We start from the raw sequence: 23,505 nt of genomic DNA, 5'->3' as shown, positions 1-23,505 counted from the left end.
GGGCGGGCTGAGTGAAAAACAAGCAAAATCAAGCACAGTTGGGGCGTTTTGTGAAAATTGTGAAGGATTTTCCAAACCGGGCAAAATTTGAAAAAAAAGACAGGGCCGGTAGTGTCGAAAAAGTCAAAAATGGGGATTTTCCCAAACCTTGCTAAAAGGGGCCAGGGGTCGGGCTGAGTGAAAAACGAGCAAAATAAAGCACAGTTGGGGCGTTTTGTGAAAATTGTGAAGGATTTTTCAAAGTGGGCAAAAATTGAAAAAAAACGACAGGGCCGGTAGTGTTGAAAAAGTCAAAAATGGGGATTTTCCCAAACCTTGCTAAAAGGGGCCAGGGGGGCGGACTGAGTCAGAAAGGAGCAAAATCAAGCACAGTTGGGGCGTTTTGGGAAAATTGTGAAGGATTTTCCAAACCGGGCAAAATTTGAAAAAAACGACAGGGCCGGTAGTGTCGAAAAAGTCAAAAATGGGGATTTTCCCAAACCTTGCTAAAAGGGGCCAGGGGGGCGGACTGAGTCAGAAAGGAGCAAAATCAAGCACAGTTGGGGCGTTGTGTGAAAATTGTGAAGGATTTTCCAAAGTGGGCAAAAATTGAACAAAACGACAGGTCCGGTAGTGTCGAAAAAGTCAAAAATGCGGATTTTCCCAAACCTTGCTAAAAGGGTCCAGGGGGTCGGACTGAGTCAGAAAGTAACAAAATCAAGCACAGTTGGGGCGTTTTGGGAAAATTGTGAAGGATTTTCCAAACCGGGCAAAATTTGAAAAAAACGACAGGGCCGGTAGTGTCGAAAAAGTCAAAAATGGGGATTTTCCCAAATCCTTGCTAAAAGGGACCAGGGGGGCGGGCTGAGTGAGAAAGGAGCAAAATCAAGCACAGTTGGGGCGTTGTGTGAAAATTGTGAAGGATTTTCCTAAGTGGGCAAAAATTGAAAAAAACGACAGGGCCGGTAGTGTCGAAAAAGTAAAAAATGGGGATTTTCACAAACTTTGCTTAAACAGGCCAGAGGGGGGGGCTGAGTGAAAAAGGAGCAAAATCAAGTACAGTTGGGGCGTTGTGTGAAAATTGTGAAGGATTTTCCAACGTGGGCAAAAATTGAAAAAAACGACAGGGCCGGTAGTGTCGAAAAAGTCAAAAATGCGGATTTTCCCAAACCTTGCTAAAAGGGGCCAGGGGGGCGGACTGAGTCAGAAAGGAGCAAAATCAAGCACAGTTGGGGCGTTTTGTGAAAATTGTGAAGGATTTTTCAAAGTGGGCAAAAATTGAAAAAAACGACAGGGCCGGTAGTGTCGAAAAAGTCAAAAATGGGGATTTTCCCAAACCTTGCTAAAAGGGGCCAGGGGGGCAGACTGAGTCAGAAAGGAGCAAAATCAAGCACAGTTGGGGCGTTTTGGGAAAATTGTGAAGGATTTTCCAACGTGGGCAAAATTTGAAAAAAACGACAGGGCCGGTAGTGTCGAAAAAGTCAAAAATGGGGATTTTCACAAACTTTGCTTAAAAAGGCCAGAGGGGGGGCTGAGTGAAAAAGCAGCAAAATCAAGCACAGTTGGGGCGTTTTGTGAAAATTGTGAAGGATTTTACAAAGTGGGCAAAAATTGAAAAAAACGACAGGGCCGGTAGTGTCGAAAAAGTAAAAAATGCGGATTTTCCCAAACCTTGCTAAAAGGGGCCAGGGGGGCGGACTGAGTCAGAAAGGAGCAAAATCAAGCACAGTTGGGGCGTTTTGGGAAAATTGTGAAGGATTTTACAAAGTGGGCAAAAATTTTAAAATACGACAGGGCCGGTAGTGTCGAAAAAGTCAAAAATGGGGATTTTCCCAAATCCTTGCTAAAAGGGGCCAGGGGGGCGGGCTGAGTGAGAAAGGAGCAAAATCAAGCACAGTTGGGGCGTTGTGTGAAAATTGTGAAGGATTTTTCAAAGTGGGCAAAAATTGAAAAAAACGACAGGGCCGGTAGTGTCGAAAAAGTCAAAAATGGGGATTTTCCCAAACCTTGCTAAAAGGGGCCAGGGGTCGGGCTGAGTGAAAAACGAGCAAAATCAAGCACAGTTGGGGCGTTTTGTGAAAATTGTGAAGGATTTTTCAAAGTGGGCAAAAATTGAAAAAAAACGACAGGGCCGGTAGTGTTGAAAAAGTCAAAAATGGGGATTTTCCCAAACCTTGCTAAAAGGGGCCAGGGGGGCGGACTGAGTCAGAAAGGAGCAAAATCAAGCACAGTTGGGGCGTTGTGTGAAAATTGTGAAGGATTTTCCTAAGTGGGCAAAAATTGAAAAAAACGACAGGGCCGGTAGTGTCGAAAAAGTCAAAAATGGGGATTTTCACAAACTTTGCTTAAACAGGCCAGAGGGGGGGGCTGAGTGAAAAAGGAGCAAAATCAAGTACAGTTGGGGCGTTGTGTGAAAATTGTGAAGGATTTTCCTAAGTGGGCAAAAATTGAAAAAAACGACAGGGCCGGTAGTGTCGAAAAAGTCAAAAATGCGGATTTTCCCAAACCTTGCTAAAAGGGGCCGGGGGGGCGTACTGAGTCAGAAAGGAGCAAAATCAAGCACAGTTGGGGCGTTTTGTGAAAATTGTGAAGGATTTTTCAAAGTGGGCAAAAATTGAAAAAAACGACAGGGCCGGTAGTGTCGAAAAAGTCAAAAATGGGGATTTTCCCAAACCTTGCTAAAAGGGGCCAGGGGGGCGGACTGAGTCAGAAAGGAGCAAAATCAAGCACAGTTGGGGCGTTTTGGGAAAATTGTGAAGGATTTTCCAACGTGGGCAAAATTTGAAAAAAACGACAGGGCCGGTAGTGTCGAAAAAGTCAAAAATGGGGATTTTCACAAACTTTGCTTAAACAGGCCAGAGGGGGGGGCTGAGTGAAAAAGGAGCAAAATCAAGTACAGTTGGGGCGTTGTGTGAAAATTGTGAAGGATTTTCCTAAGTGGGCAAAAATTGAAAAAAACGACAGGGCCGGTAGTGTCGAAAAAGTCAAAAATGCGGTTTTTCCCAAACCTTGCTAAAAGGGGCCAGGGGGTCGGACTGAGTCAGAAAGTAACAAAATCAAGCACAGTTGGGGCGTTTTGGGAAAATTGTGAAGGATTTTCCAAACCGGGCAAAATTTGAAAAAAACGACAGGGCCGGTAGTGTCGAAAAAGTCAAAAATGGGGATTTTCCCAAATCCTTGCTAAAAGGGACAAGGGGGGCGGGCTGAGTGAGAAAGGAGCAAAATCAAGCACAGTTGGGGCGTTGTGTGAAAATTGTGAAGGATTTTCCTAAGTGGGCAAAAATTGAAAAAAACGACAGGGCCGGTAGTGTCGAAAAAGTCAAAAATGGGGATTTTCACAAACTTTGCTTAAACAGGCCAGAGGGGGGGGCTGAGTGAAAAAGGAGCAAAATCAAGTACAGTTGGGGGGTTTTGTGAAAATTGTGAAGGATTTTCAGAAGTGGGCAAAAATTGAAAGAAACGACAGGCCGGTAGTGTCGAAAAAGTCAAAAATGCGGATTTTTCCAAACCTTGCTAAAAGGGGCCAGGGGGCGGGCTGAGTGAAAAACGAGCAAAATCAAGCACAGTTGGGGCGTTTTGTGAAAATTGTGAAGGATTTTCCAAACCGGGCAAAATTTGAAAAAAAAGACAGGGCCGGTAGTGTCGAAAAAGTCAAAAATGGGGATTTTCCCAAACCTTGCTAAAAGGGGCCAGGGGGGCGGACTGAGTCAGAAAGGAGCAAAATCAAGCACAGTTGGGGCGTTGTGTAAAAATTGTGAAGGATTTTCCAAATTGGGGAAAAAATTGAAAAAAAACGACAGGTCCGGTAGTGTCGAAAAAGTCAAAAATGGGGATTTTCCCAAACCTTGCTAAAAGGGGCCAGGGGGGCGGACTGAGTCAGAAATGAGCAAAATCAAGCACAGTTGGGGCGTTTTGAGAAAATTGTGAAGGATTTTCCAAACCGGGCTAAATTCGAAAAAAAAAGACAGGGCCGGTAGTGTCGAAAAAGTCAAAAATGGGGATTTTCCCAAACCTTGCTAAAAGGGGCCAGGGGGGCGGACTGAGTCAGAAAGGAGCAAAATCAAGCACAGTTGGGGCGTTTTGGGAAAATTGTGAAGGATTTTTCAAAGTGGGCAAAAATTGAAATAAACGACAGGGCCGGTAGTGTTGAAAAAGTAAAAAATGGGGATTTTCCCAAACCTTGCTAAAAGGGGCCAGGGGGCGGGCTGAGTGAAAAACAAGCAAAATCAAGCACAGTTGGGGCGTTTTGTGAAAATTGTGAAGGATTTTCCAAACCGGGCAAAATTTGAAAAAAAAGACAGGGCCGGTAGTGTCGAAAAAGTCAAAAATGGGGATTTTCCCAAACCTTGCTAAAAGGGGCCAGGGGTCGGGCTGAGTGAAAAACGAGCAAAATCAAGCACAGTTGGGGCGTTTTGTGAAAATTGTGAAGGATTTTTCAAAGTGGGCAAAAATTGAAAAAAAACGACAGGGCCGGTAGTGTTGAAAAAGTCAAAAATGGGGATTTTCCCAAACCTTGCTAAAAGGGGCCAGGGGGGCGGACTGAGTCAGAAAGGAGCAAAATCAAGCACAGTTGGGGCGTTTTGGGAAAATTGTGAAGGATTTTCCAAACCGGGCAAAATTTGAAAAAAACGACAGGGCCGGTAGTGTCGAAAAAGTCAAAAATGGGGATTTTCCCAAACCTTGCTAAAAGGGGCCAGGGGGGCGGACTGAGTCAGAAAGGAGCAAAATCAAGCACAGTTGGGGCGTTGTGTGAAAATTGTGAAGGATTTTCCAAAGTGGGCAAAAATTGAACAAAACGACAGGTCCGGTAGTGTCGAAAAAGTCAAAAATGCGGATTTTCCCAAACCTTGCTAAAAGGGTCCAGGGGGTCGGACTGAGTCAGAAAGTAACAAAATCAAGCACAGTTGGGGCGTTTTGGGAAAATTGTGAAGGATTTTCCAAACCGGGCAAAATTTGAAAAAAACGACAGGGCCGGTAGTGTCGAAAAAGTCAAAAATGGGGATTTTCCCAAATCCTTGCTAAAAGGGACCAGGGGGGCGGGCTGAGTGAGAAAGGAGCAAAATCAAGCACAGTTGGGGCGTTGTGTGAAAATTGTGAAGGATTTTCCTAAGTGGGCAAAAATTGAAAAAAACGACAGGGCCGGTAGTGTCGAAAAAGTCAAAAATGGGGATTTTCACAAACTTTGCTTAAACAGGCCAGAGGGGGGGGCTGAGTGAAAAAGGAGCAAAATCAAGTACAGTTGGGGCGTTGTGTGAAAATTGTGAAGGATTTTCCAACGTGGGCAAAAATTGAAAAAAACGACAGGGCCGGTAGTGTCGAAAAAGTCAAAAATGCGGATTTTCCCAAACCTTGCTAAAAGGGGCCAGGGGGGCGGACTGAGTCAGAAAGGAGCAAAATCAAGTACAGTTGGGGCGTTTTGTGAAAATTGTGAAGGATTTTTCAAAGTGGGCAAAAATTGAAAAAAACGACAGGGCCGGTAGTGTCGAAAAAGTCAAAAATGGGGATTTTCCCAAACCTTGCTAAAAGGGGCCAGGGGGGCAGACTGAGTCAGAAAGGAGCAAAATCAAGCACAGTTGGGGCGTTTTGGGAAAATTGTGAAGGATTTTCCAACGTGGGCAAAATTTGAAAAAAACGACAGGGCCGGTAGTGTCGAAAAAGTCAAAAATGGGGATTTTCACAAACTTTACTTAAAAAGGCCAGAGGGGGGGCTGAGTGAAAAAGCAGCAAAATCAAGCACAGTTGGGGCGTTTTGTGAAAATTGTGAAGGATTTTACAAAGTGGGCAAAAATTGAAAAAAACGACAGGGCCGGTAGTGTCGAAAAAGTCAGAAATGGGGATTTTCCCAAACCTTGCTAAAAGGGGCCAGGGGGCGGGCTGAGTGAAAAACGAGCAAAATCAAGCACAATTGGGGCGTTGTGTGAAAATTGTGAAGGATTTTTCAAAGTGGGCAAAAATTGAAAAAAACGACAGGGCCGGTAGTGTCGAAAAAGTCAAAAATGGGGATTTTCCCAAACCTTGCTAAAAGGGGCCAGGGGGGCGGACTGAGTCAGAAAGGAGCAAAATCAAGCACAGTTGGGGCGTTTTGGGAAAATTGTGAAGGATTTTCCAAACCGGGCAAAATTTGAAAAAAACGACAGGGCCGGTAGTGTCGAAAAAGTCAAAAATGGGGATTTTCCCAAACCTTGCTAAAAGGGGCCAGGGGGGCGGACTGAGTCAGAAAGGAGCAAAATCAAGCACAGTTGGGGCGTTTTGGGAAAATTGTGAAGGATTTTCCAACGTGGGCAAAATTTGAAAAAAACGACAGGGCCGGTAGTGTCGAAAAAGTCAAAAATGGGGATTTTCACAAACTTTGCTTAAAAAGGCCAGAGGGGGGGCTGAGTGAAAAAGCAGCAAAATCAAGCACAGTTGGGGCGTTTTGGGAAAATTGTGAAGGATTTTCCAAAGTGGGCAAAAATTGAAAAAAACGACAGGGCCGGTAGTGTCGAAAAAGTCAAAAATGCGGATTTTCCCAAACCTTGCTAAAAGGGGCCAGGGGGGCGGACTGAGTCAGAAAGGAGCAAAATCAAGCACAGTTGGGGCGTTTTGGGAAAATTGTGAAGGATTTTACAAAGTGGGCAAAAATTTTAAAATACGACAGGGCCGGTAGTGTCGAAAAAGTCAAAAATGGGGATTTTCCCAAATCCTTGCTAAAAGGGGCCAGGGGGGCGGGCTGAGTGAGAAAGGAGCAAAATCAAGCACAGTTGGGGCGTTGTGTGAAAATTGTGAAGGATTTTTCAAAGTGGGCAAAAATTGAAAAAAACGACAGGGCCGGTAGTGTCGAAAAAGTCAAAAATGGGGATTTTCCCAAACCTTGCTAAAAGGGGCCAGGGGGGCGGACTGAGTCAGAAAGGAGCAAAATCAAGCACAGTTGGGGCGTTGTGTAAAAATTGTGAAGGATTTTCCAAATTGGGCAAAAATTGAAAAAAAACGACAGGTCCGGTAGTGTCGAAAAAGTCAAAAATGGGGATTTTCCCAAACCTTGCTAAAAGGGGCCAGGGGGGCGGACTGAGTCAGAAATGAGCAAAATCAAGCACAGTTGGGGCGTTTTGAGAAAATTGTGAAGGATTTTCCAAACCGGGCTAAATTCGAAAAAAAAAGACAGGGCCGGTAGTGTCGAAAAAGTCAAAAATGGGGATTTTCCCAAACCTTGCTAAAAGGGGCCAGGGGGGCGGACTGAGTCAGAAAGGAGCAAAATCAAGCACAGTTGGGGCGTTTTGGGAAAATTGTGAAGGATTTTTCAAAGTGGGCAAAAATTGAAATAAACGACAGGGCCGGTAGTGTTGAAAAAGTAAAAAATGGGGATTTTCCCAAACCTTGCTAAAAGGGGCCAGGGGGCGGTCTGAGTGAAAAACAAGCAAAATCAAGCACAGTTGGGGCGTTTTGTGAAAATTGTGAAGGATTTTCCAAACCGGGCAAAATTTGAAAAAAAGACAGGGCCGGTAGTGTCGAAAAAGTCAAAAATGGGGATTTTCCCAAACCTTGCTAAAAGGGGCCAGGGGTCGGGCTGAGTGAAAAACGAGCAAAATCAAGCACAGTTGGGGCGTTTTGTGAAAATTGTGAAGGATTTTTCAAAGTGGGCAAAAATTGAAAAAAAACGACAGGGCCGGTAGTGTTGAAAAAGTCAAAAATGGGGATTTTCCCAAACCTTGCTAAAAGGGGCCAGGGGGGCGGACTGAGTCAGAAAGGAGCAAAATCAAGCACAGTTGGGGCGTTTTGGGAAAATTGTGAAGGATTTTCCAAACCGGGCAAAATTTGAAAAAAACGACAGGGCCGGTAGTGTCGAAAAAGTCAAAAATGGGGATTTTCCCAAACCTTGCTAAAAGGGGCCAGGGGGGCGGACTGAGTCAGAAAGGAGCAAAATCAAGCACAGTTGGGGCGTTGTGTGAAAATTGTGAAGGATTTTCCAAAGTGGGCAAAAATTGAACAAAACGACAGGTCCGGTAGTGTCGAAAAAGTCAAAAATGCGGATTTTCCCAAACCTTGCTAAAAGGGTCCAGGGGGTCGGACTGAGTCAGAAAGTAACAAAATCAAGCACAGTTGGGGCGTTTTGGGAAAATTGTGAAGGATTTTCCAAACCGGGCAAAATTTGAAAAAAACGACAGGGCCGGTAGTGTCGAAAAAGTCAAAAATGGGGATTTTCCCAAATCCTTGCTAAAAGGGACCAGGGGGGCGGGCTGAGTGAGAAAGGAGCAAAATCAAGCACAGTTGGGGCGTTGTGTGAAAATTGTGAAGGATTTTCCTAAGTGGGCAAAAATTGAAAAAAAAGACAGGGCCGGTAGTGTCGAAAAAGTCAAAAATGGGGATTTTCACAAACTTTGCTTAAACAGGCCAGAGGGGGGGGCTGAGTGAAAAAGGAGCAAAATCAAGTACAGTTGGGGCGTTGTGTGAAAATTGTGAAGGATTTTCCAACGTGGGCAAAAATTGAAAAAAAACGACAGGGCCGGTAGTGTTGAAAAAGTCAAAAATGGGGATTTTCCCAAACCTTGCTAAAAGGGGCCAGGGGGGCGGACTGAGTCAGAAAGGAGCAAAATCAAGCACAGTTGGGGCGTTTTGGGAAAATTGTGAAGGATTTTCCTAACCGGGCAAAATTTGAAAAAAACGACAGGGCCGGTAGTGTCGAAAAAGTCAAAAATGGGGATTTTCCCAAACCTTGCTAAAAGGGGCCAGGGGGGCGGACTGAGTCAGAAAGGAGCAAAATCAAGCACAGTTGGGGCGTTGTGTGAAAATTGTGAAGGATTTTCCAAAGTGGGCAAAAATTGAACAAAACGACAGGTCCGGTAGTGTCGAAAAAGTCAAAAATGCGGATTTTCCCAAACCTTGCTAAAAGGGTCCAGGGGGTCGGACTGAGTCAGAAAGTAACAAAATCAAGCACAGTTGGGGCGTTTTGGGAAAATTGTGAAGGATTTTCCTAACCGGGCAAAATTTGAAAAAAACGACAGGGCCGGTAGTGTCGAAAAAGTCAAAAATGGGGATTTTCCCAAACCTTGCTAAAAGGGGCCAGGGGGGCGGACTGAGTCAGAAAGGAGCAAAATCAAGCACAGTTGGGGCGTTGTGTGAAAATTGTGAAGGATTTTCCAAAGTGGGCAAAAATTGAACAAAACGACAGGTCCGGTAGTGTCGAAAAAGTCAAAAATGCGGATTTTCCCAAACCTTGCTAAAAGGGTCCAGGGGGTCGGACTGAGTCAGAAAGTAACAAAATCAAGCACAGTTGGGGCGTTTTGGGAAAATTGTGAAGGATTTTCCAAACCGGGCAAAATTTGAAAAAAACGACAGGGCCGGTAGTGTCGAAAAAGTCAAAAATGGGGATTTTCCCAAATCCTTGCTAAAAGGGACCAGGGGGGCGGGCTGAGTGAGAAAGGAGCAAAATCAAGCACAGTTGGGGCGTTGTGTGAAAATTGTGAAGGATTTTCCTAAGTGGGCAAAAATTGAAAAAAACGACAGGGCCGGTAGTGTCGAAAAAGTCAAAAATGGGGATTTTCACAAACTTTGCTTAAACAGGCCAGAGGGGGGGGCTGAGTGAAAAAGGAGCAAAATCAAGTACAGTTGGGGCGTTGTGTGAAAATTGTGAAGGATTTTCCAACGTGGGCAAAAATTGAAAAAAACGACAGGGCCGGTAGTGTCGAAAAAGTCAAAAATGCGGATTTTCCCAAACCTTGCTAAAAGGGGCCAGGGGGGCGGACTGAGTCAGAAAGGAGCAAAATCAAGCACAGTTGGGGCGTTTTGTGAAAATTGTGAAGGATTTTTCAAAGTGGGCAAAAATTGAAAAAAACGACAGGGCCGGTAGTGTCGAAAAAGTCAAAAATGGGGATTTTCCCAAACCTTGCTAAAAGGGGCCAGGGGGGCAGACTGAGTCAGAAAGGAGCAAAATCAAGCACAGTTGGGGCGTTTTGGGAAAATTGTGAAGGATTTTCCAACGTGGGCAAAATTTGAAAAAAACGACAGGGCCGGTAGTGTCGAAAAAGTCAAAAATGGGGATTTTCACAAACTTTGCTTAAAAAGGCCAGAGGGGGGGCTGAGTGAAAAAGCAGCAAAATCAAGCACAGTTGGGGCGTTTTGTGAAAGTTGTGAAGGATTTTACAAAGTGGGCAAAAATTGAAAAAAACGACAGGGCCGGTAGTGTCGAAAAAGTAAAAAATGCGGATTTTCCCAAACCTTGCTAAAAGGGGCCAGGGGGGCGGACTGAGTCAGAAAGGAGCAAAATCAAGCACAGTTGGGGCGTTTTGGGAAAATTGTGAAGGATTTTACAAAGTGGGCAAAAATTTTAAAATACGACAGGGCCGGTAGTGTCGAAAAAGTCAAAAATGGGGATTTTCCCAAATCCTTGCTAAAAGGGGCCAGGGGGGCGGGCTGAGTGAGAAAGGAGCAAAATCAAGCACAGTTGGGGCGTTGTGTGAAAATTGTGAAGGATTTTTAAAAGTGGGCAAAAATTGAAAAAAACGACAGGGCCGGTAGTGTCGAAAAAGTCAAAAATGGGGATTTTCCCAAATCCTTGCTAAAAGGGACCAGGGGGGCGGGCTGAGTGAGAAAGGAGCAAAATCAAGCACAGTTGGGGCGTTGTGTGAAAATTGTGAAGGATTTTCCTAAGTGGGCAAAAATTGAAAAAAACGACAGGGCCGGTAGTGTCGAAAAAGTCAAAAATGGGGATTTTCACAAACTTTGCTTAAACAGGCCAGAGGGGGGGGCTGAGTGAAAAAGGAGCAAAATCAAGTACAGTTGGGGCGTTGTGTGAAAATTGTGAAGGATTTTCCAACGTGGGCAAAAATTGAAAAAAACGACAGGGCCGGTAGCGTCGAAAAAGTCAAAAATGCGGATTTTCCCAAACCTTGCTAAAAGGGGCCAGGGGGGCGGACTGAGTCAGAAAGGAGCAAAATCAAGCACAGTTGGGGCGTTTTGTGAAAATTGTGAAGGATTTTTCAAAGTGGGCAAAATTTGAAAAAAACGACAGGGCCGGTAGTGTCGAAAAAGTCAAAAATGGGGATTTTCCCAAACCTTGCTAAAAGGGGCCAGGGGGGCGGACTGAGTCAGAAAGGAGCAAAATCAAGCACAGTTGGGGCGTTGTGTGAAAATTGTGAAGGATTTTCCAAAGTGGGCAAAAATTGAACAAAACGACAGGTCCGGTAGTGTCGAAAAAGTCAAAAATGCGGATTTTCCCAAACCTTGCTAAAAGGGTCCAGGGGGTCGGACTGAGTCAGAAAGTAACAAAATCAAGCACAGTTGGGGCGTTTTGGGAAAATTGTGAAGGATTTTCCAAACCGGGCAAAATTTGAAAAAAAAGACAGGGCCGGTAGTGTCGAAAAAGTCAAAAATGGGGATTTTCCCAAATCCTTGCTAAAAGGGACCAGGGGGGCGGGCTGAGTGAGAAAGGAGCAAAATCAAGCACAGTTGGGGCGTTGTGTGAAAATTGTGAAGGATTTTCCTAAGTGGGCAAAAATTGAAAAAAACGACAGGGCCGGTAGTGTCGAAAAAGTCAAAAATGGGGATTTTCACAAACTTTGCTTAAACAGGCCAGAGGGGGGGGCTGAGTGAAAAAGGAGCAAAATCAAGTACAGTTGGGGCGTTGTGTGAAAATTGTGAAGGATTTTCCAACGTGGGCAAAAATTGAAAAAAACGACAGGGCCGGTAGTGTCGAAAAAGTCAAAAATGCGGATTTTCCCAAACCTTGCTAAAAGGGTCCAGGGGGTCGGACTGAGTCAGAAAGTAACAAAATCAAGCACAGTTGGGGCGTTTTGGGAAAATTGTGAAGGATTTTCCAAACCGGGCAAAATTTGAAAAAAACGACAGGGCCGGTAGTGTCGAAAAAGTCAAAAATGGGGATTTTCCCAAATCCTTGCTAAAAGGGACCAGGGGGGCGGGCTGAGTGAGAAAGGAGCAAAATCAAGCACAGTTGGGGCGTTGTGTGAAAATTGTGAAGGATTTTCCTAAGTGGGCAAAAATTGAAAAAAACGACAGGGCCGGTAGTGTCGAAAAAGTCAAAAATGGGGATTTTCACAAACTTTGCTTAAACAGGCCAGAGGGGGGGGCTGAGTGAAAAAGGAGCAAAATCAAGTACAGTTGGGGCGTTGTGTGAAAATTGTGAAGGATTTTCCAACGTGGGCAAAAATTGAAAAAAACGACAGGGCCGGTAGTGTCGAAAAAGTCAAAAATGCGGATTTTCCCAAACCTTGCTAAAAGGGGCCAGGGGGGCGGACTGAGTCAGAAAGGAGCAAAATCAAGCACAGTTGGGGCGTTTTGTGAAAATTGTGAAGGATTTTTCAAAGTGGGCAAAAATTGAAAAAAAACGACAGGGCCGGTAGTGTCGAAAAAGTCAAAAATGGGGATTTTCCCAAACCTTGCTAAAAGGGGCCAGGGGGGCAGACTGAGTCAGAAAGGAGCAAAATCAAGCACAGTTGGGGCGTTTTGGGAAAATTGTGAAGGATTTTCCAACGTGGGCAAAATTTGAAAAAAACGACAGGGCCGGTAGTGTCGAAAAAGTCAAAAATGGGGATTTTCACAAACTTTGCTTAAAAAGGCCAGAGGGGGGGCTGAGTGAAAAAGCAGCAAAATCAAGCACAGTTGGGGCGATTTGTGAAAGTTGTGAAGGATTTTACAAAGTGGGCAAAAATTGAAAAAAACGACAGGGCCGGTAGTGTCGAAAAAGTAAAAAATGCGGATTTTCCCAAACCTTGCTAAAAGGGGCCAGGGGGGCGGACTGAGTCAGAAAGGAGCAAAATCAAGCACAGTTGGGGCGTTTTGGGAAAATTGTGAAGGATTTTACAAAGTGGGCAAAAATTTTAAAATACGACAGGGCCGGTAGTGTCGAAAAAGTCAAAATTGGGATTTTCCCAAATCCTTGCTAAAAGGGGCCAGGGGGGCGGGCTGAGTGAGAAAGGAGCAAAATCAAGCACAGTTGGGGCGTTGTGTGAAAATTGTGAAGGATTTTTCAAAGTGGGCAAAAATTGAAAAAAACGACAGGGCCGGTAGTGTCGAAAAAGTCAAAAATGGGGATTTTCCCAAATCCTTGCTAAAAGGGACCAGGGGGGCGGGCTGAGTGAGAAAGGAGCAAAATCAAGCACAGTTGGGGCGTTGTGTGAAAATTGTGAAGGATTTTCCTAAGTGGGCAAAAATTGAAAAAAACGACAGGGCCGGTAGTGTCGAAAAAGTCAAAAATGGGGATTTTCACAAACTTTGCTTAAACAGGCCAGAGGGGGGGGCTGAGTGAAAAAGGAGCAAAATCAAGTACAGTTGGGGCGTTGTGTGAAAATTGTGAAGGATTTTCCAACGTGGGCAAAAATTGAAAAAAACGACAGGGCCGGTAGTGTCGAAAAAGTCAAAAATGCGGATTTTCCCAAACCTTGCTAAAAGGGGCCAGGGGGGCGGACTGAGTCAGAAAGGAGCAAAATCAAGCACAGTTGGGGCGTTTTGTGAAAATTGTGAAGGATTTTTCAAAGTGGGCAAAATTTGAAAAAAACGACAGGGCCGGTAGTGTCGAAAAAGTCAAAAATGGGGATTTTCCCAAACCTTGCTAAAAGGGGCCAGGGGGGCGGACTGAGTCAGAAAGGAGCAAAATCAAGCACAGTTGGGGCGTTGTGTGAAAATTGTGAAGGATTTTCCAAAGTGGGCAAAAATTGAACAAAACGACAGGTCCGGTAGTGTCGAAAAAGTCAAAAATGCGGATTTTCCCAAACCTTGCTAAAAGGGTCCAGGGGGTCGGACTGAGTCAGAAAGTAACAAAATCAAGCACAGTTGGGGCGTTTTGGGAAAATTGTGAAGGATTTTCCAAACCGGGCAAAATTTGAAAAAAACGACAGGGCCGGTAGTGTCGAAAAAGTCAAAAATGGGGATTTTCCCAAATCCTTGCTAAAAGGGACCAGGGGGGCGGGCTGAGTGAGAAAGGAGCAAAATCAAGCACAGTTGGGGCGTTGTGTGAAAATTGTGAAGGATTTTCCTAAGTGGGCAAAAATTGAAAAAAACGACAGGGCCGGTAGTGTCGAAAAAGTCAAAAATGGGGATTTTCACAAACTTTGCTTAAACAGGCCAGAGGGGGGGGCTGAGTGAAAAAGGAGCAAAATCAAGTACAGTTGGGGCGTTGTGTGAAAATTGTGAAGGATTTTCCAACGTGGGCAAAAATTGAAAAAAACGACAGGGCCGGTAGTGTCGAAAAAGTCAAAAATGCGGATTTTCCCAAACCTTGCTAAAAGGGGCCAGGGGGGCGGACTGAGTCAGAAAGGAGCAAAATCAAGTACAGTTGGGGCGTTTTATGAAAATTGTGAAGGATTTTTCAAAGTGGGCAAAAATTGAAAAAAACGACAGGGCCGGTAGTGTCGAAAAAGTCAAAAATGGGGATTTTCCCAAACCTTGCTAAAAGGGGCCAGGGGGGCAGACTGAGTCAGAAAGGAGCAAAATCAAGCACAGTTGGGGCGTTTTGGGAAAATTGTGAAGGATTTTCCAACGTGGGCAAAATTTGAAAAAAACGACAGGGCCGGTAGTGTCGAAAAAGTCAAAAATGGGGATTTTCACAAACTTTACTTAAAAAGGCCAGAGGGGGGGCTGAGTGAAAAAGCAGCAAAATCAAGCACAGTTGGGGCGTTTTGTGAAAATTGTGAAGGATTTTACAAAGTGGGCAAAAATTGAAAAAAACGACAGGGCCGGTAGTGTCGAAAAAGTCAGAAATGGGGATTTTCCCAAACCTTGCTAAAAGGGGCCAGGGGGCGGGCTGAGTGAAAAACGAGCAAAATCAAGCACAATTGGGGCGTTGTGTGAAAATTGTGAAGGATTTTTCAAAGTGGGCAAAAATTGAAAAAAACGACAGGGCCGGTAGTGTCGAAAAAGTCAAAAATGGGGATTTTCCCAAACCTTGCTAAAAGGGGCCAGGGGGGCGGACTGAGTCAGAAAGGAGCAAAATCAAGCACAGTTGGGGCGTTGTGTAAAAATTGTGAAGGATTTTCCAAATTGGGCAAAAATTGAAAAAAAACGACAGGTCCGGTAGTGTCGAAAAAGTCAAAAATGGGGATTTTCCCAAACCTTGCTAAAAGGGGCCAGGGGGGCGGACTGAGTCAGAAAGGAGCAAAATCAAGCACAGTTGGGGCGTTTTGTGAAAATTGTGAAGGATTTTTCAAAGTGGGCAAAAATTGAAATAAACGACAGGGCCGGTAGTGTTGAAAAAGTCAAAAATGGGGATTTTCCCAAACCTTGCTAAAAGGGGCCAGGGGGGCGGACTGAGTCAGAAAGGAGCAAAATCAAGCACAGTTGGGGCGTTTTGGGAAAATTGTGAAGGATTTTCCAAACCGGGCAAAATTTGAAAAAAACGACAGGGCCGGTAGTGTCGAAAAAGTCAAAAATGGGGATTTTCCCAAACCTTGCTAAAAGGGGCCAGGGGGGCGGACTGAGTGAAAAAGCAGCAAAATCAAGCACAGTTGGGGCGTTTTGGGAAAATTGTGAAGGATTTTCCAACGTGGGCAAAATTTGAAAAAAACGACAGGGCCGGTAGTGTCGAAAAAGTCAAAAATGGGGATTTTCACAAACCTTGCTAAAAGGGGCCAGGGGGGCGGACTGAGTCAGAAAGGAGCAAAATCAAGCACAGTTGGGGCGTTTTGGGAAAATTGTGAAGGATTTTACAAAGTGGGCAAAAATTTTAAAATACGACAGGGCCGGTAGTGTCGAAAAAGTCAAAAATGGGGATTTTCCCAAATCCTTGCTAAAAGGGGCCAGGGGGGCGGGCTGAGTGAGAAAAGAGCAAAATCAAGCACAGTTGGGGCGTTGTGTGAAAATTGTGAAGGATTTTTCAAAGTGGGCAAAAATTGAAAAAAACGACAGGGCCGGTAGTGTCGAAAAAGTCAAAAATGGGGATTTTCCCAAACCTTGCTAAAAGGGGCCAGGGGGGCGGACTGAGTCAGAAAGGAGCAAAATCAAGCACAGTTGGGGCGTTTTGGGAAAATTGTGAAGGATTTTCCAAATTGGGCAAAAATTGAAAAAAAACGACAGGTCCGGTAGTGTCGAAAAAGTCAAAAATGGGGATTTTCCCAAACCTTGCTAAAAGGGGCCAGGGGGGCGGACTGAGTCAGAAATGAGCAAAATCAAGCACAGTTGGGGCGTTTTGAGAAAATTGTGAAGGATTTTCCAAACCGGGCTAAATTCGAAAAAAAAAGACAGGGCCGGTAGTGTCGAAAAAGTCAAAAATGGGGATTTTCCCAAACCTTGCTAAAAGGGGCCAGGGGGGCGGACTGAGTCAGAAAGGAGCAAAATCAAGCACAGTTGGGGCGTTTTGGGAAAATTGTGAAGGATTTTTCAAAGTGGGCAAAAATTGAAATAAACGACAGGGCCGGTAGTGTTGAAAAAGTAAAAAATGGGGATTTTCCCAAACCTTGCTAAAAGGGGCCAGGGGGCGGGCTGAGTGAAAAACAAGCAAAATCAAGCACAGTTGGGGCGTTTTGTGAAAATTGTGAAGGATTTTCCAAACCGGGCAAAATTTGAAAAAAAAGACAGGGCCGGTAGTGTCGAAAAAGTCAAAAATGGGGATTTTCCCAAATCCTTGCTAAAAGGGGCCAGGGGGGCGGGCTGAGTGAGAAAGGAGCAAAATCAAGCACAGTTGGGGCGTTGTGTGAAAATTGTGAAGGATTTTCCTAAGTGGGCAAAAATTGAAAAAAACGACAGGGCCGGTAGTGTCGAAAAAGTCAAAAATGGGGATTTTCACAAACCTTGCTAAAAGGGGCCAGGGGGGCGGACTGAGTCAGAAAGGAGCAAAATCAAGCACAGTTGGGGCGTTTTGGGAAAATTGTGAAGGATTTTACAAAGTGGGCAAAAATTTTAAAATACGACAGGGCCGGTAGTGTCGAAAAAGTCAAAAATGGGGATTTTCCCAAATCCTTGCTAAAAGGGGCCAGGGGGGCGGGCTGAGTGAGAAAAGAGCAAAATCAAGCACAGTTGGGGCGTTGTGGGAAAATTGTGAAGGATTTTTCAAAGTGGGCAAAAATTGAAAAAAACGACAGGGCCGGTAGTGTCGAAAAAGTCAAAAATGGGGATTTTCCCAAACCTTGCTAAAAGGGGCCAGGGGGGCGGACTGAGTCAGAAAGGAGCAAAATCAAGCACAGTTGGGGCGTTTTGGGAAAATTGTGAAGGATTTTCCAAATTGGGCAAAAATTGAAAAAAAACGACAGGTCCGGTAGTGTCGAAAAAGTCAAAAATGGGGATTTTCCCAAACCTTGCTAAAAGGGGCCAGGGGGGCGGACTGAGTCAGAAATGAGCAAAATCAAGCACAGTTGGGGCGTTTTGAGAAAATTGTGAAGGATTTTCCAAACCGGGCTAAATTCGAAAAAAAAAGACAGGGCCGGTAGTGTCGAAAAAGTCAAAAATGGGGATTTTCCCAAACCTTGCTAAAAGGGGCCAGGGGGGCGGACTGAGTCAGAAAGGAGCAAAATCAAGCACAGTTGGGGCGTTTTGGGAAAATTGTGAAGGATTTTTCAAAGTGGGCAAAAATTGAAATAAACGACAGGGCCGGTAGTGTTGAAAAAGTAAAAAATGGGGATTTTCCCAAACCTTGCTAAAAGGGGCCAGGGGGCGGGCTGAGTGAAAAACAAGCAAAATCAAGCACAGTTGGGGCGTTTTGTGAAAATTGTGAAGGATTTTCCAAACCGGGCAAAATTTGAAAAAAACGACAGGGCCGGTAGTGTCGAAAAAGTCAAAAATGGGGATTTTCCCAAATCCTTGCTAAAAGGGGCCAGGGGGGCGGGCTGAGTGAGAAAGGAGCAAAATCAAGCACAGTTGGGGCGTTGTGTGAAAATTGTGAAGGATTTTCCTAAGTGGGCAAAAATTGAAAAAAACGACAGGGCCGGTAGTGTCGAAAAAGTCAAAAATGGGGATTTTCACAAACTTTGCTTAAACAGGCCAGAGGGGGGGGCTGAGTGAAAAAGGAGCAAAATCAAGTACAGTTGGGGCGTTGTGTGAAAATTGTGAAGGATTTTCCAACGTGGGCAAAAATTGAAAAAAACGACAGGGCCGGTAGTGTCGAAAAAGTCAAAAATGCGGATTTTCCCAAACCTTGCTAAAAGGGGCCAGGGGGGCGGACTGAGTCAGAAAGGAGCAAAATCAAGTACAGTTGGGGCGTTTTGTGAAAATTGTGAAGGATTTTTCAAAGTGGGCAAAAATTGAAAAAAACGACAGGGCCGGTAGTGTCGAAAAAGTCAAAAATGGGGATTTTCCCAAACCTTGCTAAAAGGGGCCAGGGGGCGGGCTGAGTGAAAAACGAGCAAAATCAAGCACAATTGGGGCGTTGTGTGAAAATTGTGAAGGATTTTTCAAAGTGGGCAAAAATTGAAAAAAACGACAGGGCCGGTAGTGTCGAAAAAGTCAAAAATGGGGATTTTCCCAAACCTTGCTAAAAGGGGCCAGGGGGGCGGACTGAGTCAGAAAGGAGCAAAATCAAGCACAGTTGGGGCGTTGTGTAAAAATTGTGAAGGATTTTCCAAATTGGGCAAAAATTGAAAAAAAACGACAGGTCCGGTAGTGTCGAAAAAGTCAAAAATGGGGATTTTCCCAAACCTTGCTAAAAGGGGCCAGGGGGGCGGACTGAGTCAGAAAGGAGCAAAATCAAGCACAGTTGGGGCGTTTTGGGAAAATTGTGAAGGATTTTTCAAAGTGGGCAAAAATTGAAATAAACGACAGGGCCGGTAGTGTTGAAAAAGTCAAAAATGGGGATTTTCCCAAACCTTGCTAAAAGGGGCCAGGGGGGCGGACTGAGTCAGAAAGGAGCAAAATCAAGCACAGTTGGGGCGTTTTGGGAAAATTGTGAAGGATTTTCCAAACCGGGCAAAATTTGAAAAAAACGACAGGGCCGGTAGTGTCGAAAAAGTCAAAAATGGGGATTTTCCCAAACCTTGCTAAAAGGGGCCAGGGGGGCGGACTGAGTCAGAAAGGAGCAAAATCAAGCACAGTTGGGGCGTTTTGGGAAAATTGTGAAGGATTTTCCAACGTGGGCAAAATTTGAAAAAAACGACAGGGCCGGTAGTGTCGAAAAAGTCAAAAATGGGGATTTTCACAAACTTTGCTTAAAAAGGCCAGAGGGGGGGCTGAGTGAAAAAGCAGCAAAATCAAGCACAGTTGGGGCGTTTTGGGAAAATTGTGAAGGATTTTCCAAAGTGGGCAAAAATTGAAAAAAACGACAGGGCCGGTAGTGTCGAAAAAGTCAAAAATGCGGATTTTCCCAAACCTTGCTAAAAGGGGCCAGGGGGGCGGACTGAGTCAGAAAGGAGCAAAATCAAGCACAGTTGGGGCGTTGTGTGAAAATTGTGAAGGATTTTTCAAAGTGGGCAAAAATTGAAAAAAACGACAGGGCCGGTAGTGTCGAAAAAGTCAAAAATGGGGATTTTCCCAAACCTTGCTAAAAGGGGCCAGGGGGGCGGACTGAGTCAGAAAGGAGCAAAATCAAGCACAGTTGGGGCGTTGTGTAAAAATTGTGAAGGATTTTCCAAATTGGGCAAAAATTGAAAAAAAACGACAGGTCCGGTAGTGTCGAAAAAGTCAAAAATGGGGATTTTCCCAAACCTTGCTAAAAGGGGCCAGGGGGGCGGACTGAGTCAGAAATGAGCAAAATCAAGCACAGTTGGGGCGTTTTGAGAAAATTGTGAAGGATTTTCCAAACCGGGCTAAATTCGAAAAAAAAAAAGACAGGGCCGGTAGTGTCGAAAAAGTCAAAAATGGGGATTTTCCCAAACCTTGCTAAAAGGGGCCAGGGGGGCGGACTGAGTCAGAAAGGAGCAAAATCAAGCACAGTTGGGGCGTTTTGGGAAAATTGTGAAGGATTTTCAAAGTGGGCAAAAATTGAAATAAACGACAGGGCCGGTAGTGTTGAAAAAGTAAAAAATGGGGATTTTCCCAAACCTTGCTAAAAGGGGCCAGGGGGCGGGCTGAGTGAAAAACAAGCAAAATCAAGCACAGTTGGGGCGTTTTGTGAAAATTGTGAAGGATTTTCCAAACCGGGCAAAATTTGAAAAAAAAGACAGGGCCGGTAGTGTCGAAAAAGTCAAAAATGGGGATTTTCCCAAACCTTGCTAAAAGGGGCCAGGGGTCGGGCTGAGTGAAAAACGAGCAAAATCAAGCACAGTTGGGGCGTTTTGTGAAAATTGTGAAGGATTTTTCAAAGTGGGCAAAAATTGAAAAAAAACGACAGGGCCGGTAGTGTTGAAAAAGTCAAAAATGGGGATTTTCCCAAACCTTGCTAAAAGGGGCCAGGGGGGCGGACTGAGTCAGAAAGGAGCAAAATCAAGCACAGTTGGGGCGTTTTGGGAAAATTGTGAAGGATTTTCCAAACCGGGCAAAATTTGAAAAAAACGACAGGGCCGGTAGTGTCGAAAAAGTCAAAAATGGGGATTTTCCCAAACCTTGCTAAAAGGGGCCAGGGGGGCGGACTGAGTCAGAAAGGAGCAAAATCAAGCACAGTTGGGGCGTTGTGTGAAAATTGTGAAGGATTTTCCAAAGTGGGCAAAAATTGAACAAAACGACAGGTCCGGTAGTGTCGAAAAAGTCAAAAATGCGGATTTTCCCAAACCTTGCTAAAAGGGTCCAGGGGGTCGGACTGAGTCAGAAAGTAACAAAATCAAGCACAGTTGGGGCGTTTTGGGAAAATTGTGAAGGATTTTCCAAACCGGGCAAAATTTGAAAAAAACGACAGGGCCGGTAGTGTCGAAAAAGTCAAAAATGGGGATTTTCCCAAATCCTTGCTAAAAGGGACCAGGGGGGCGGGCTGAGTGAGAAAGGAGCAAAATCAAGCACAGTTGGGGCGTTGTGTGAAAATTGTGAAGGATTTTCCTAAGTGGGCAAAAATTGAAAAAAACGACAGGGCCGGTAGTGTCGAAAAAGTCAAAAATGGGGATTTTCACAAACTTTGCTTAAACAGGCCAGAGGGGGGGGCTGAGTGAAAAAGGAGCAAAATCAAGTACAGTTGGGGCGTTGTGTGAAAATTGTGAAGGATTTTCCAACGTGGGCAAAAATTGAAAAAAACGACAGGGCCGGTAGTGTCGAAAAAGTCAAAAATGCGGATTTTCCCAAACCTTGCTAAAAGGGGCCAGGGGGGCGGACTGAGTCAGAAAGGAGCAAAATCAAGTACAGTTGGGGCGTTTTGTGAAAATTGTGAAGGATTTTTCAAAGTGGGCAAAAATTGAAAAAAACGACAGGGCCGGTAGTGTCGAAAAAGTCAAAAATGGGGATTTTCCCAAACCTTGCTAAAAGGGGCCAGGGGGGCGGACTGAGTCAGAAAGGAGCAAAATCAAGCACAGTTGGGGCGTTTTGGGAAAATTGTGAAGGATTTTCCAAACCGGGCAAAATTTGAAAAAAACGACAGGGCCGGTAGTGTCGAAAAAGTCAAAAATGGGGATTTTCCCAAACCTTGCTAAAAGGGGCCAGGGGGGCGGACTGAGTCAGAAAGGAGCAAAATCAAGCACAGTTGGGGCGTTTTGGGAAAATTGTGAAGGATTTTCCAAACCGGGCAAAATTTGAAAAAAACGACAGGGCCGGTAGTGTCGAAAAAGTCAAAAATGGGGATTTTCACAAACTTTGCTTAAAAAGGCCAGAGGGGGGGCTGAGTGAAAAAGCAGCAAAATCAAGCACAGTTGGGGCGTTTTGGGAAAATTGTGAAGGATTTTCCAAAGTGGGCAAAAATTGAAAAAAACGACAGGGCCGGTAGTGTCGAAAAAGTAAAAAATGCGGATTTTCCCAAACCTTGCTAAAAGGGGCCAGGGGGGCGGACTGAGTCAGAAAGGAGCAAAATCAAGCACAGTTGGGGCGTTTTGGGAAAATTGTGAAGGATTTTACAAAGTGGGCAAAAATTTTAAAATACGACAGGGCCGGTAGTGTCGAAAAAGTCAAAAATGGGGATTTTCCCAAATCCTTGCTAAAAGGGGCCAGGGGGGCGGGCTGAGTGAGAAAGGAGCAAAATCAAGCACAGTTGGGGCGTTGTGTGAAAATTGTGAAGGATTTTTCAAAGTGGGCAAAAATTGAAAAAAACGACAGGGCCGGTAGTGTCGAAAAAGTCAAAAATGGGGATTTTCCCAAACCTTGCTAAAAGGGGCCAGGGGGGCGGACTGAGTCAGAAAGGAGCAAAATCAAGCACAGTTGGGGCGTTGTGTAAAAATTGTGAAGGATTTTCCAAATTGGGCAAAAATTGAAAAAAAACGACAGGTCCGGTAGTGTCGAAAAAGTCAAAAATGGGGATTTTCCCAAACCTTGCTAAAAGGGGCCAGGGGGACGGACTGAGTCAGAAATGAGCAAAATCAAGCACAGTTGGGGCGTTTTGAGAAAATTGTGAAGGATTTTCCAAACCGGGCTAAATTCGAAAAAAAAAGACAGGGCCGGTAGTGTCGAAAAAGTCAAAAATGGGGATTTTCCCAAACCTTGCTAAAAGGGGCCAGGGGGGCGGACTGAGTCAGAAAGGAGCAAAATCAAGCACAGTTGGGGCGTTTTGGGAAAATTGTGAAGGATTTTTCAAAGTGGGCAAAAATTGAAATAAACGACAGGGCCGGTAGTGTTGAAAAGGTAAAAAATGGGGATTTTCCCAAACCTTGCTAAAAGGGGCCAGGGGGCGGGCTGAGTGAAAAACAAGCAAAATCAAGCACAGTTGGGGCGTTTTGTGAAAATTGTGAAGGATTTTCCAAACCGGGCAAAATTTGAAAAAAAAGACAGGGCCGGTAGTGTCGAAAAAGTCAAAAATGGGGATTTTCCCAAACCTTGCTAAAAGGGGCCAGGGGTCGGGCTGAGTGAAAAACGAGCAAAATCAAGCACAGTTGGGGCGTTTTGTGAAAATTGTGAAGGATTTTTCAAAGTGGGCAAAAATTGAAAAAAAACGACAGGGCCGGTAGTGTTGAAAAAGTCAAAAATGGGGATTTTCCCAAACCTTGCTAAAAGGGGCCAGGGGGGCGGACTGAGTCAGAAAGGAGCAAAATCAAGCACAGTTGGGGCGTTTTGGGAAAATTGTGAAGGATTTTCCAAACCGGGCAAAATTTGAAAAAAACGACAGGGCCGGTAGTGTCGAAAAAGTCAAAAATGGGGATTTTCCCAAACCTTGCTAAAAGGGGCCAGGGGGGCGGACTGAGTCAGAAAGGAGCAAAATCAAGCACAGTTGGGGCGTTGTGTGAAAATTGTGAAGGATTTTCCAAAGTGGGCAAAAATTGAACAAAACGACAGGTCCGGTAGTGTCGAAAAAGTCAAAAATGCGGATTTTCCCAAACCTTGCTAAAAGGGTCCAGGGGGTCGGACTGAGTCAGAAAGTAACAAAATCAAGCACAGTTGGGGCGTTTTGGGAAAATTGTGAAGGATTTTCCAAACCGGGCAAAATTTGAAAAAAACGACAGGGCCGGTAGTGTCGAAAAAGTCAAAAATGGGGATTTTCCCAAATCCTTGCTAAAAGGGACCAGGGGGGCGGGCTGAGTGAGAAAGGAGCAAAATCAAGCACAGTTGGGGCGTTGTGTGAAAATTGTGAAGGATTTTCCAACGTGGGCAAAAATTGAAAAAAACGACAGGGCC

Source organism: Scomber scombrus, chromosome 22, assembly GCF_963691925.1.
Source record: "Scomber scombrus chromosome 22, fScoSco1.1, whole genome shotgun sequence".
Classification (NCBI taxonomy): domain Eukaryota; kingdom Metazoa; phylum Chordata; class Actinopteri; order Scombriformes; family Scombridae; genus Scomber; species Scomber scombrus.
The sequence above is the reverse complement of the archived record's forward strand: the minus strand, read 5'-3'. Positions refer to the sequence as shown.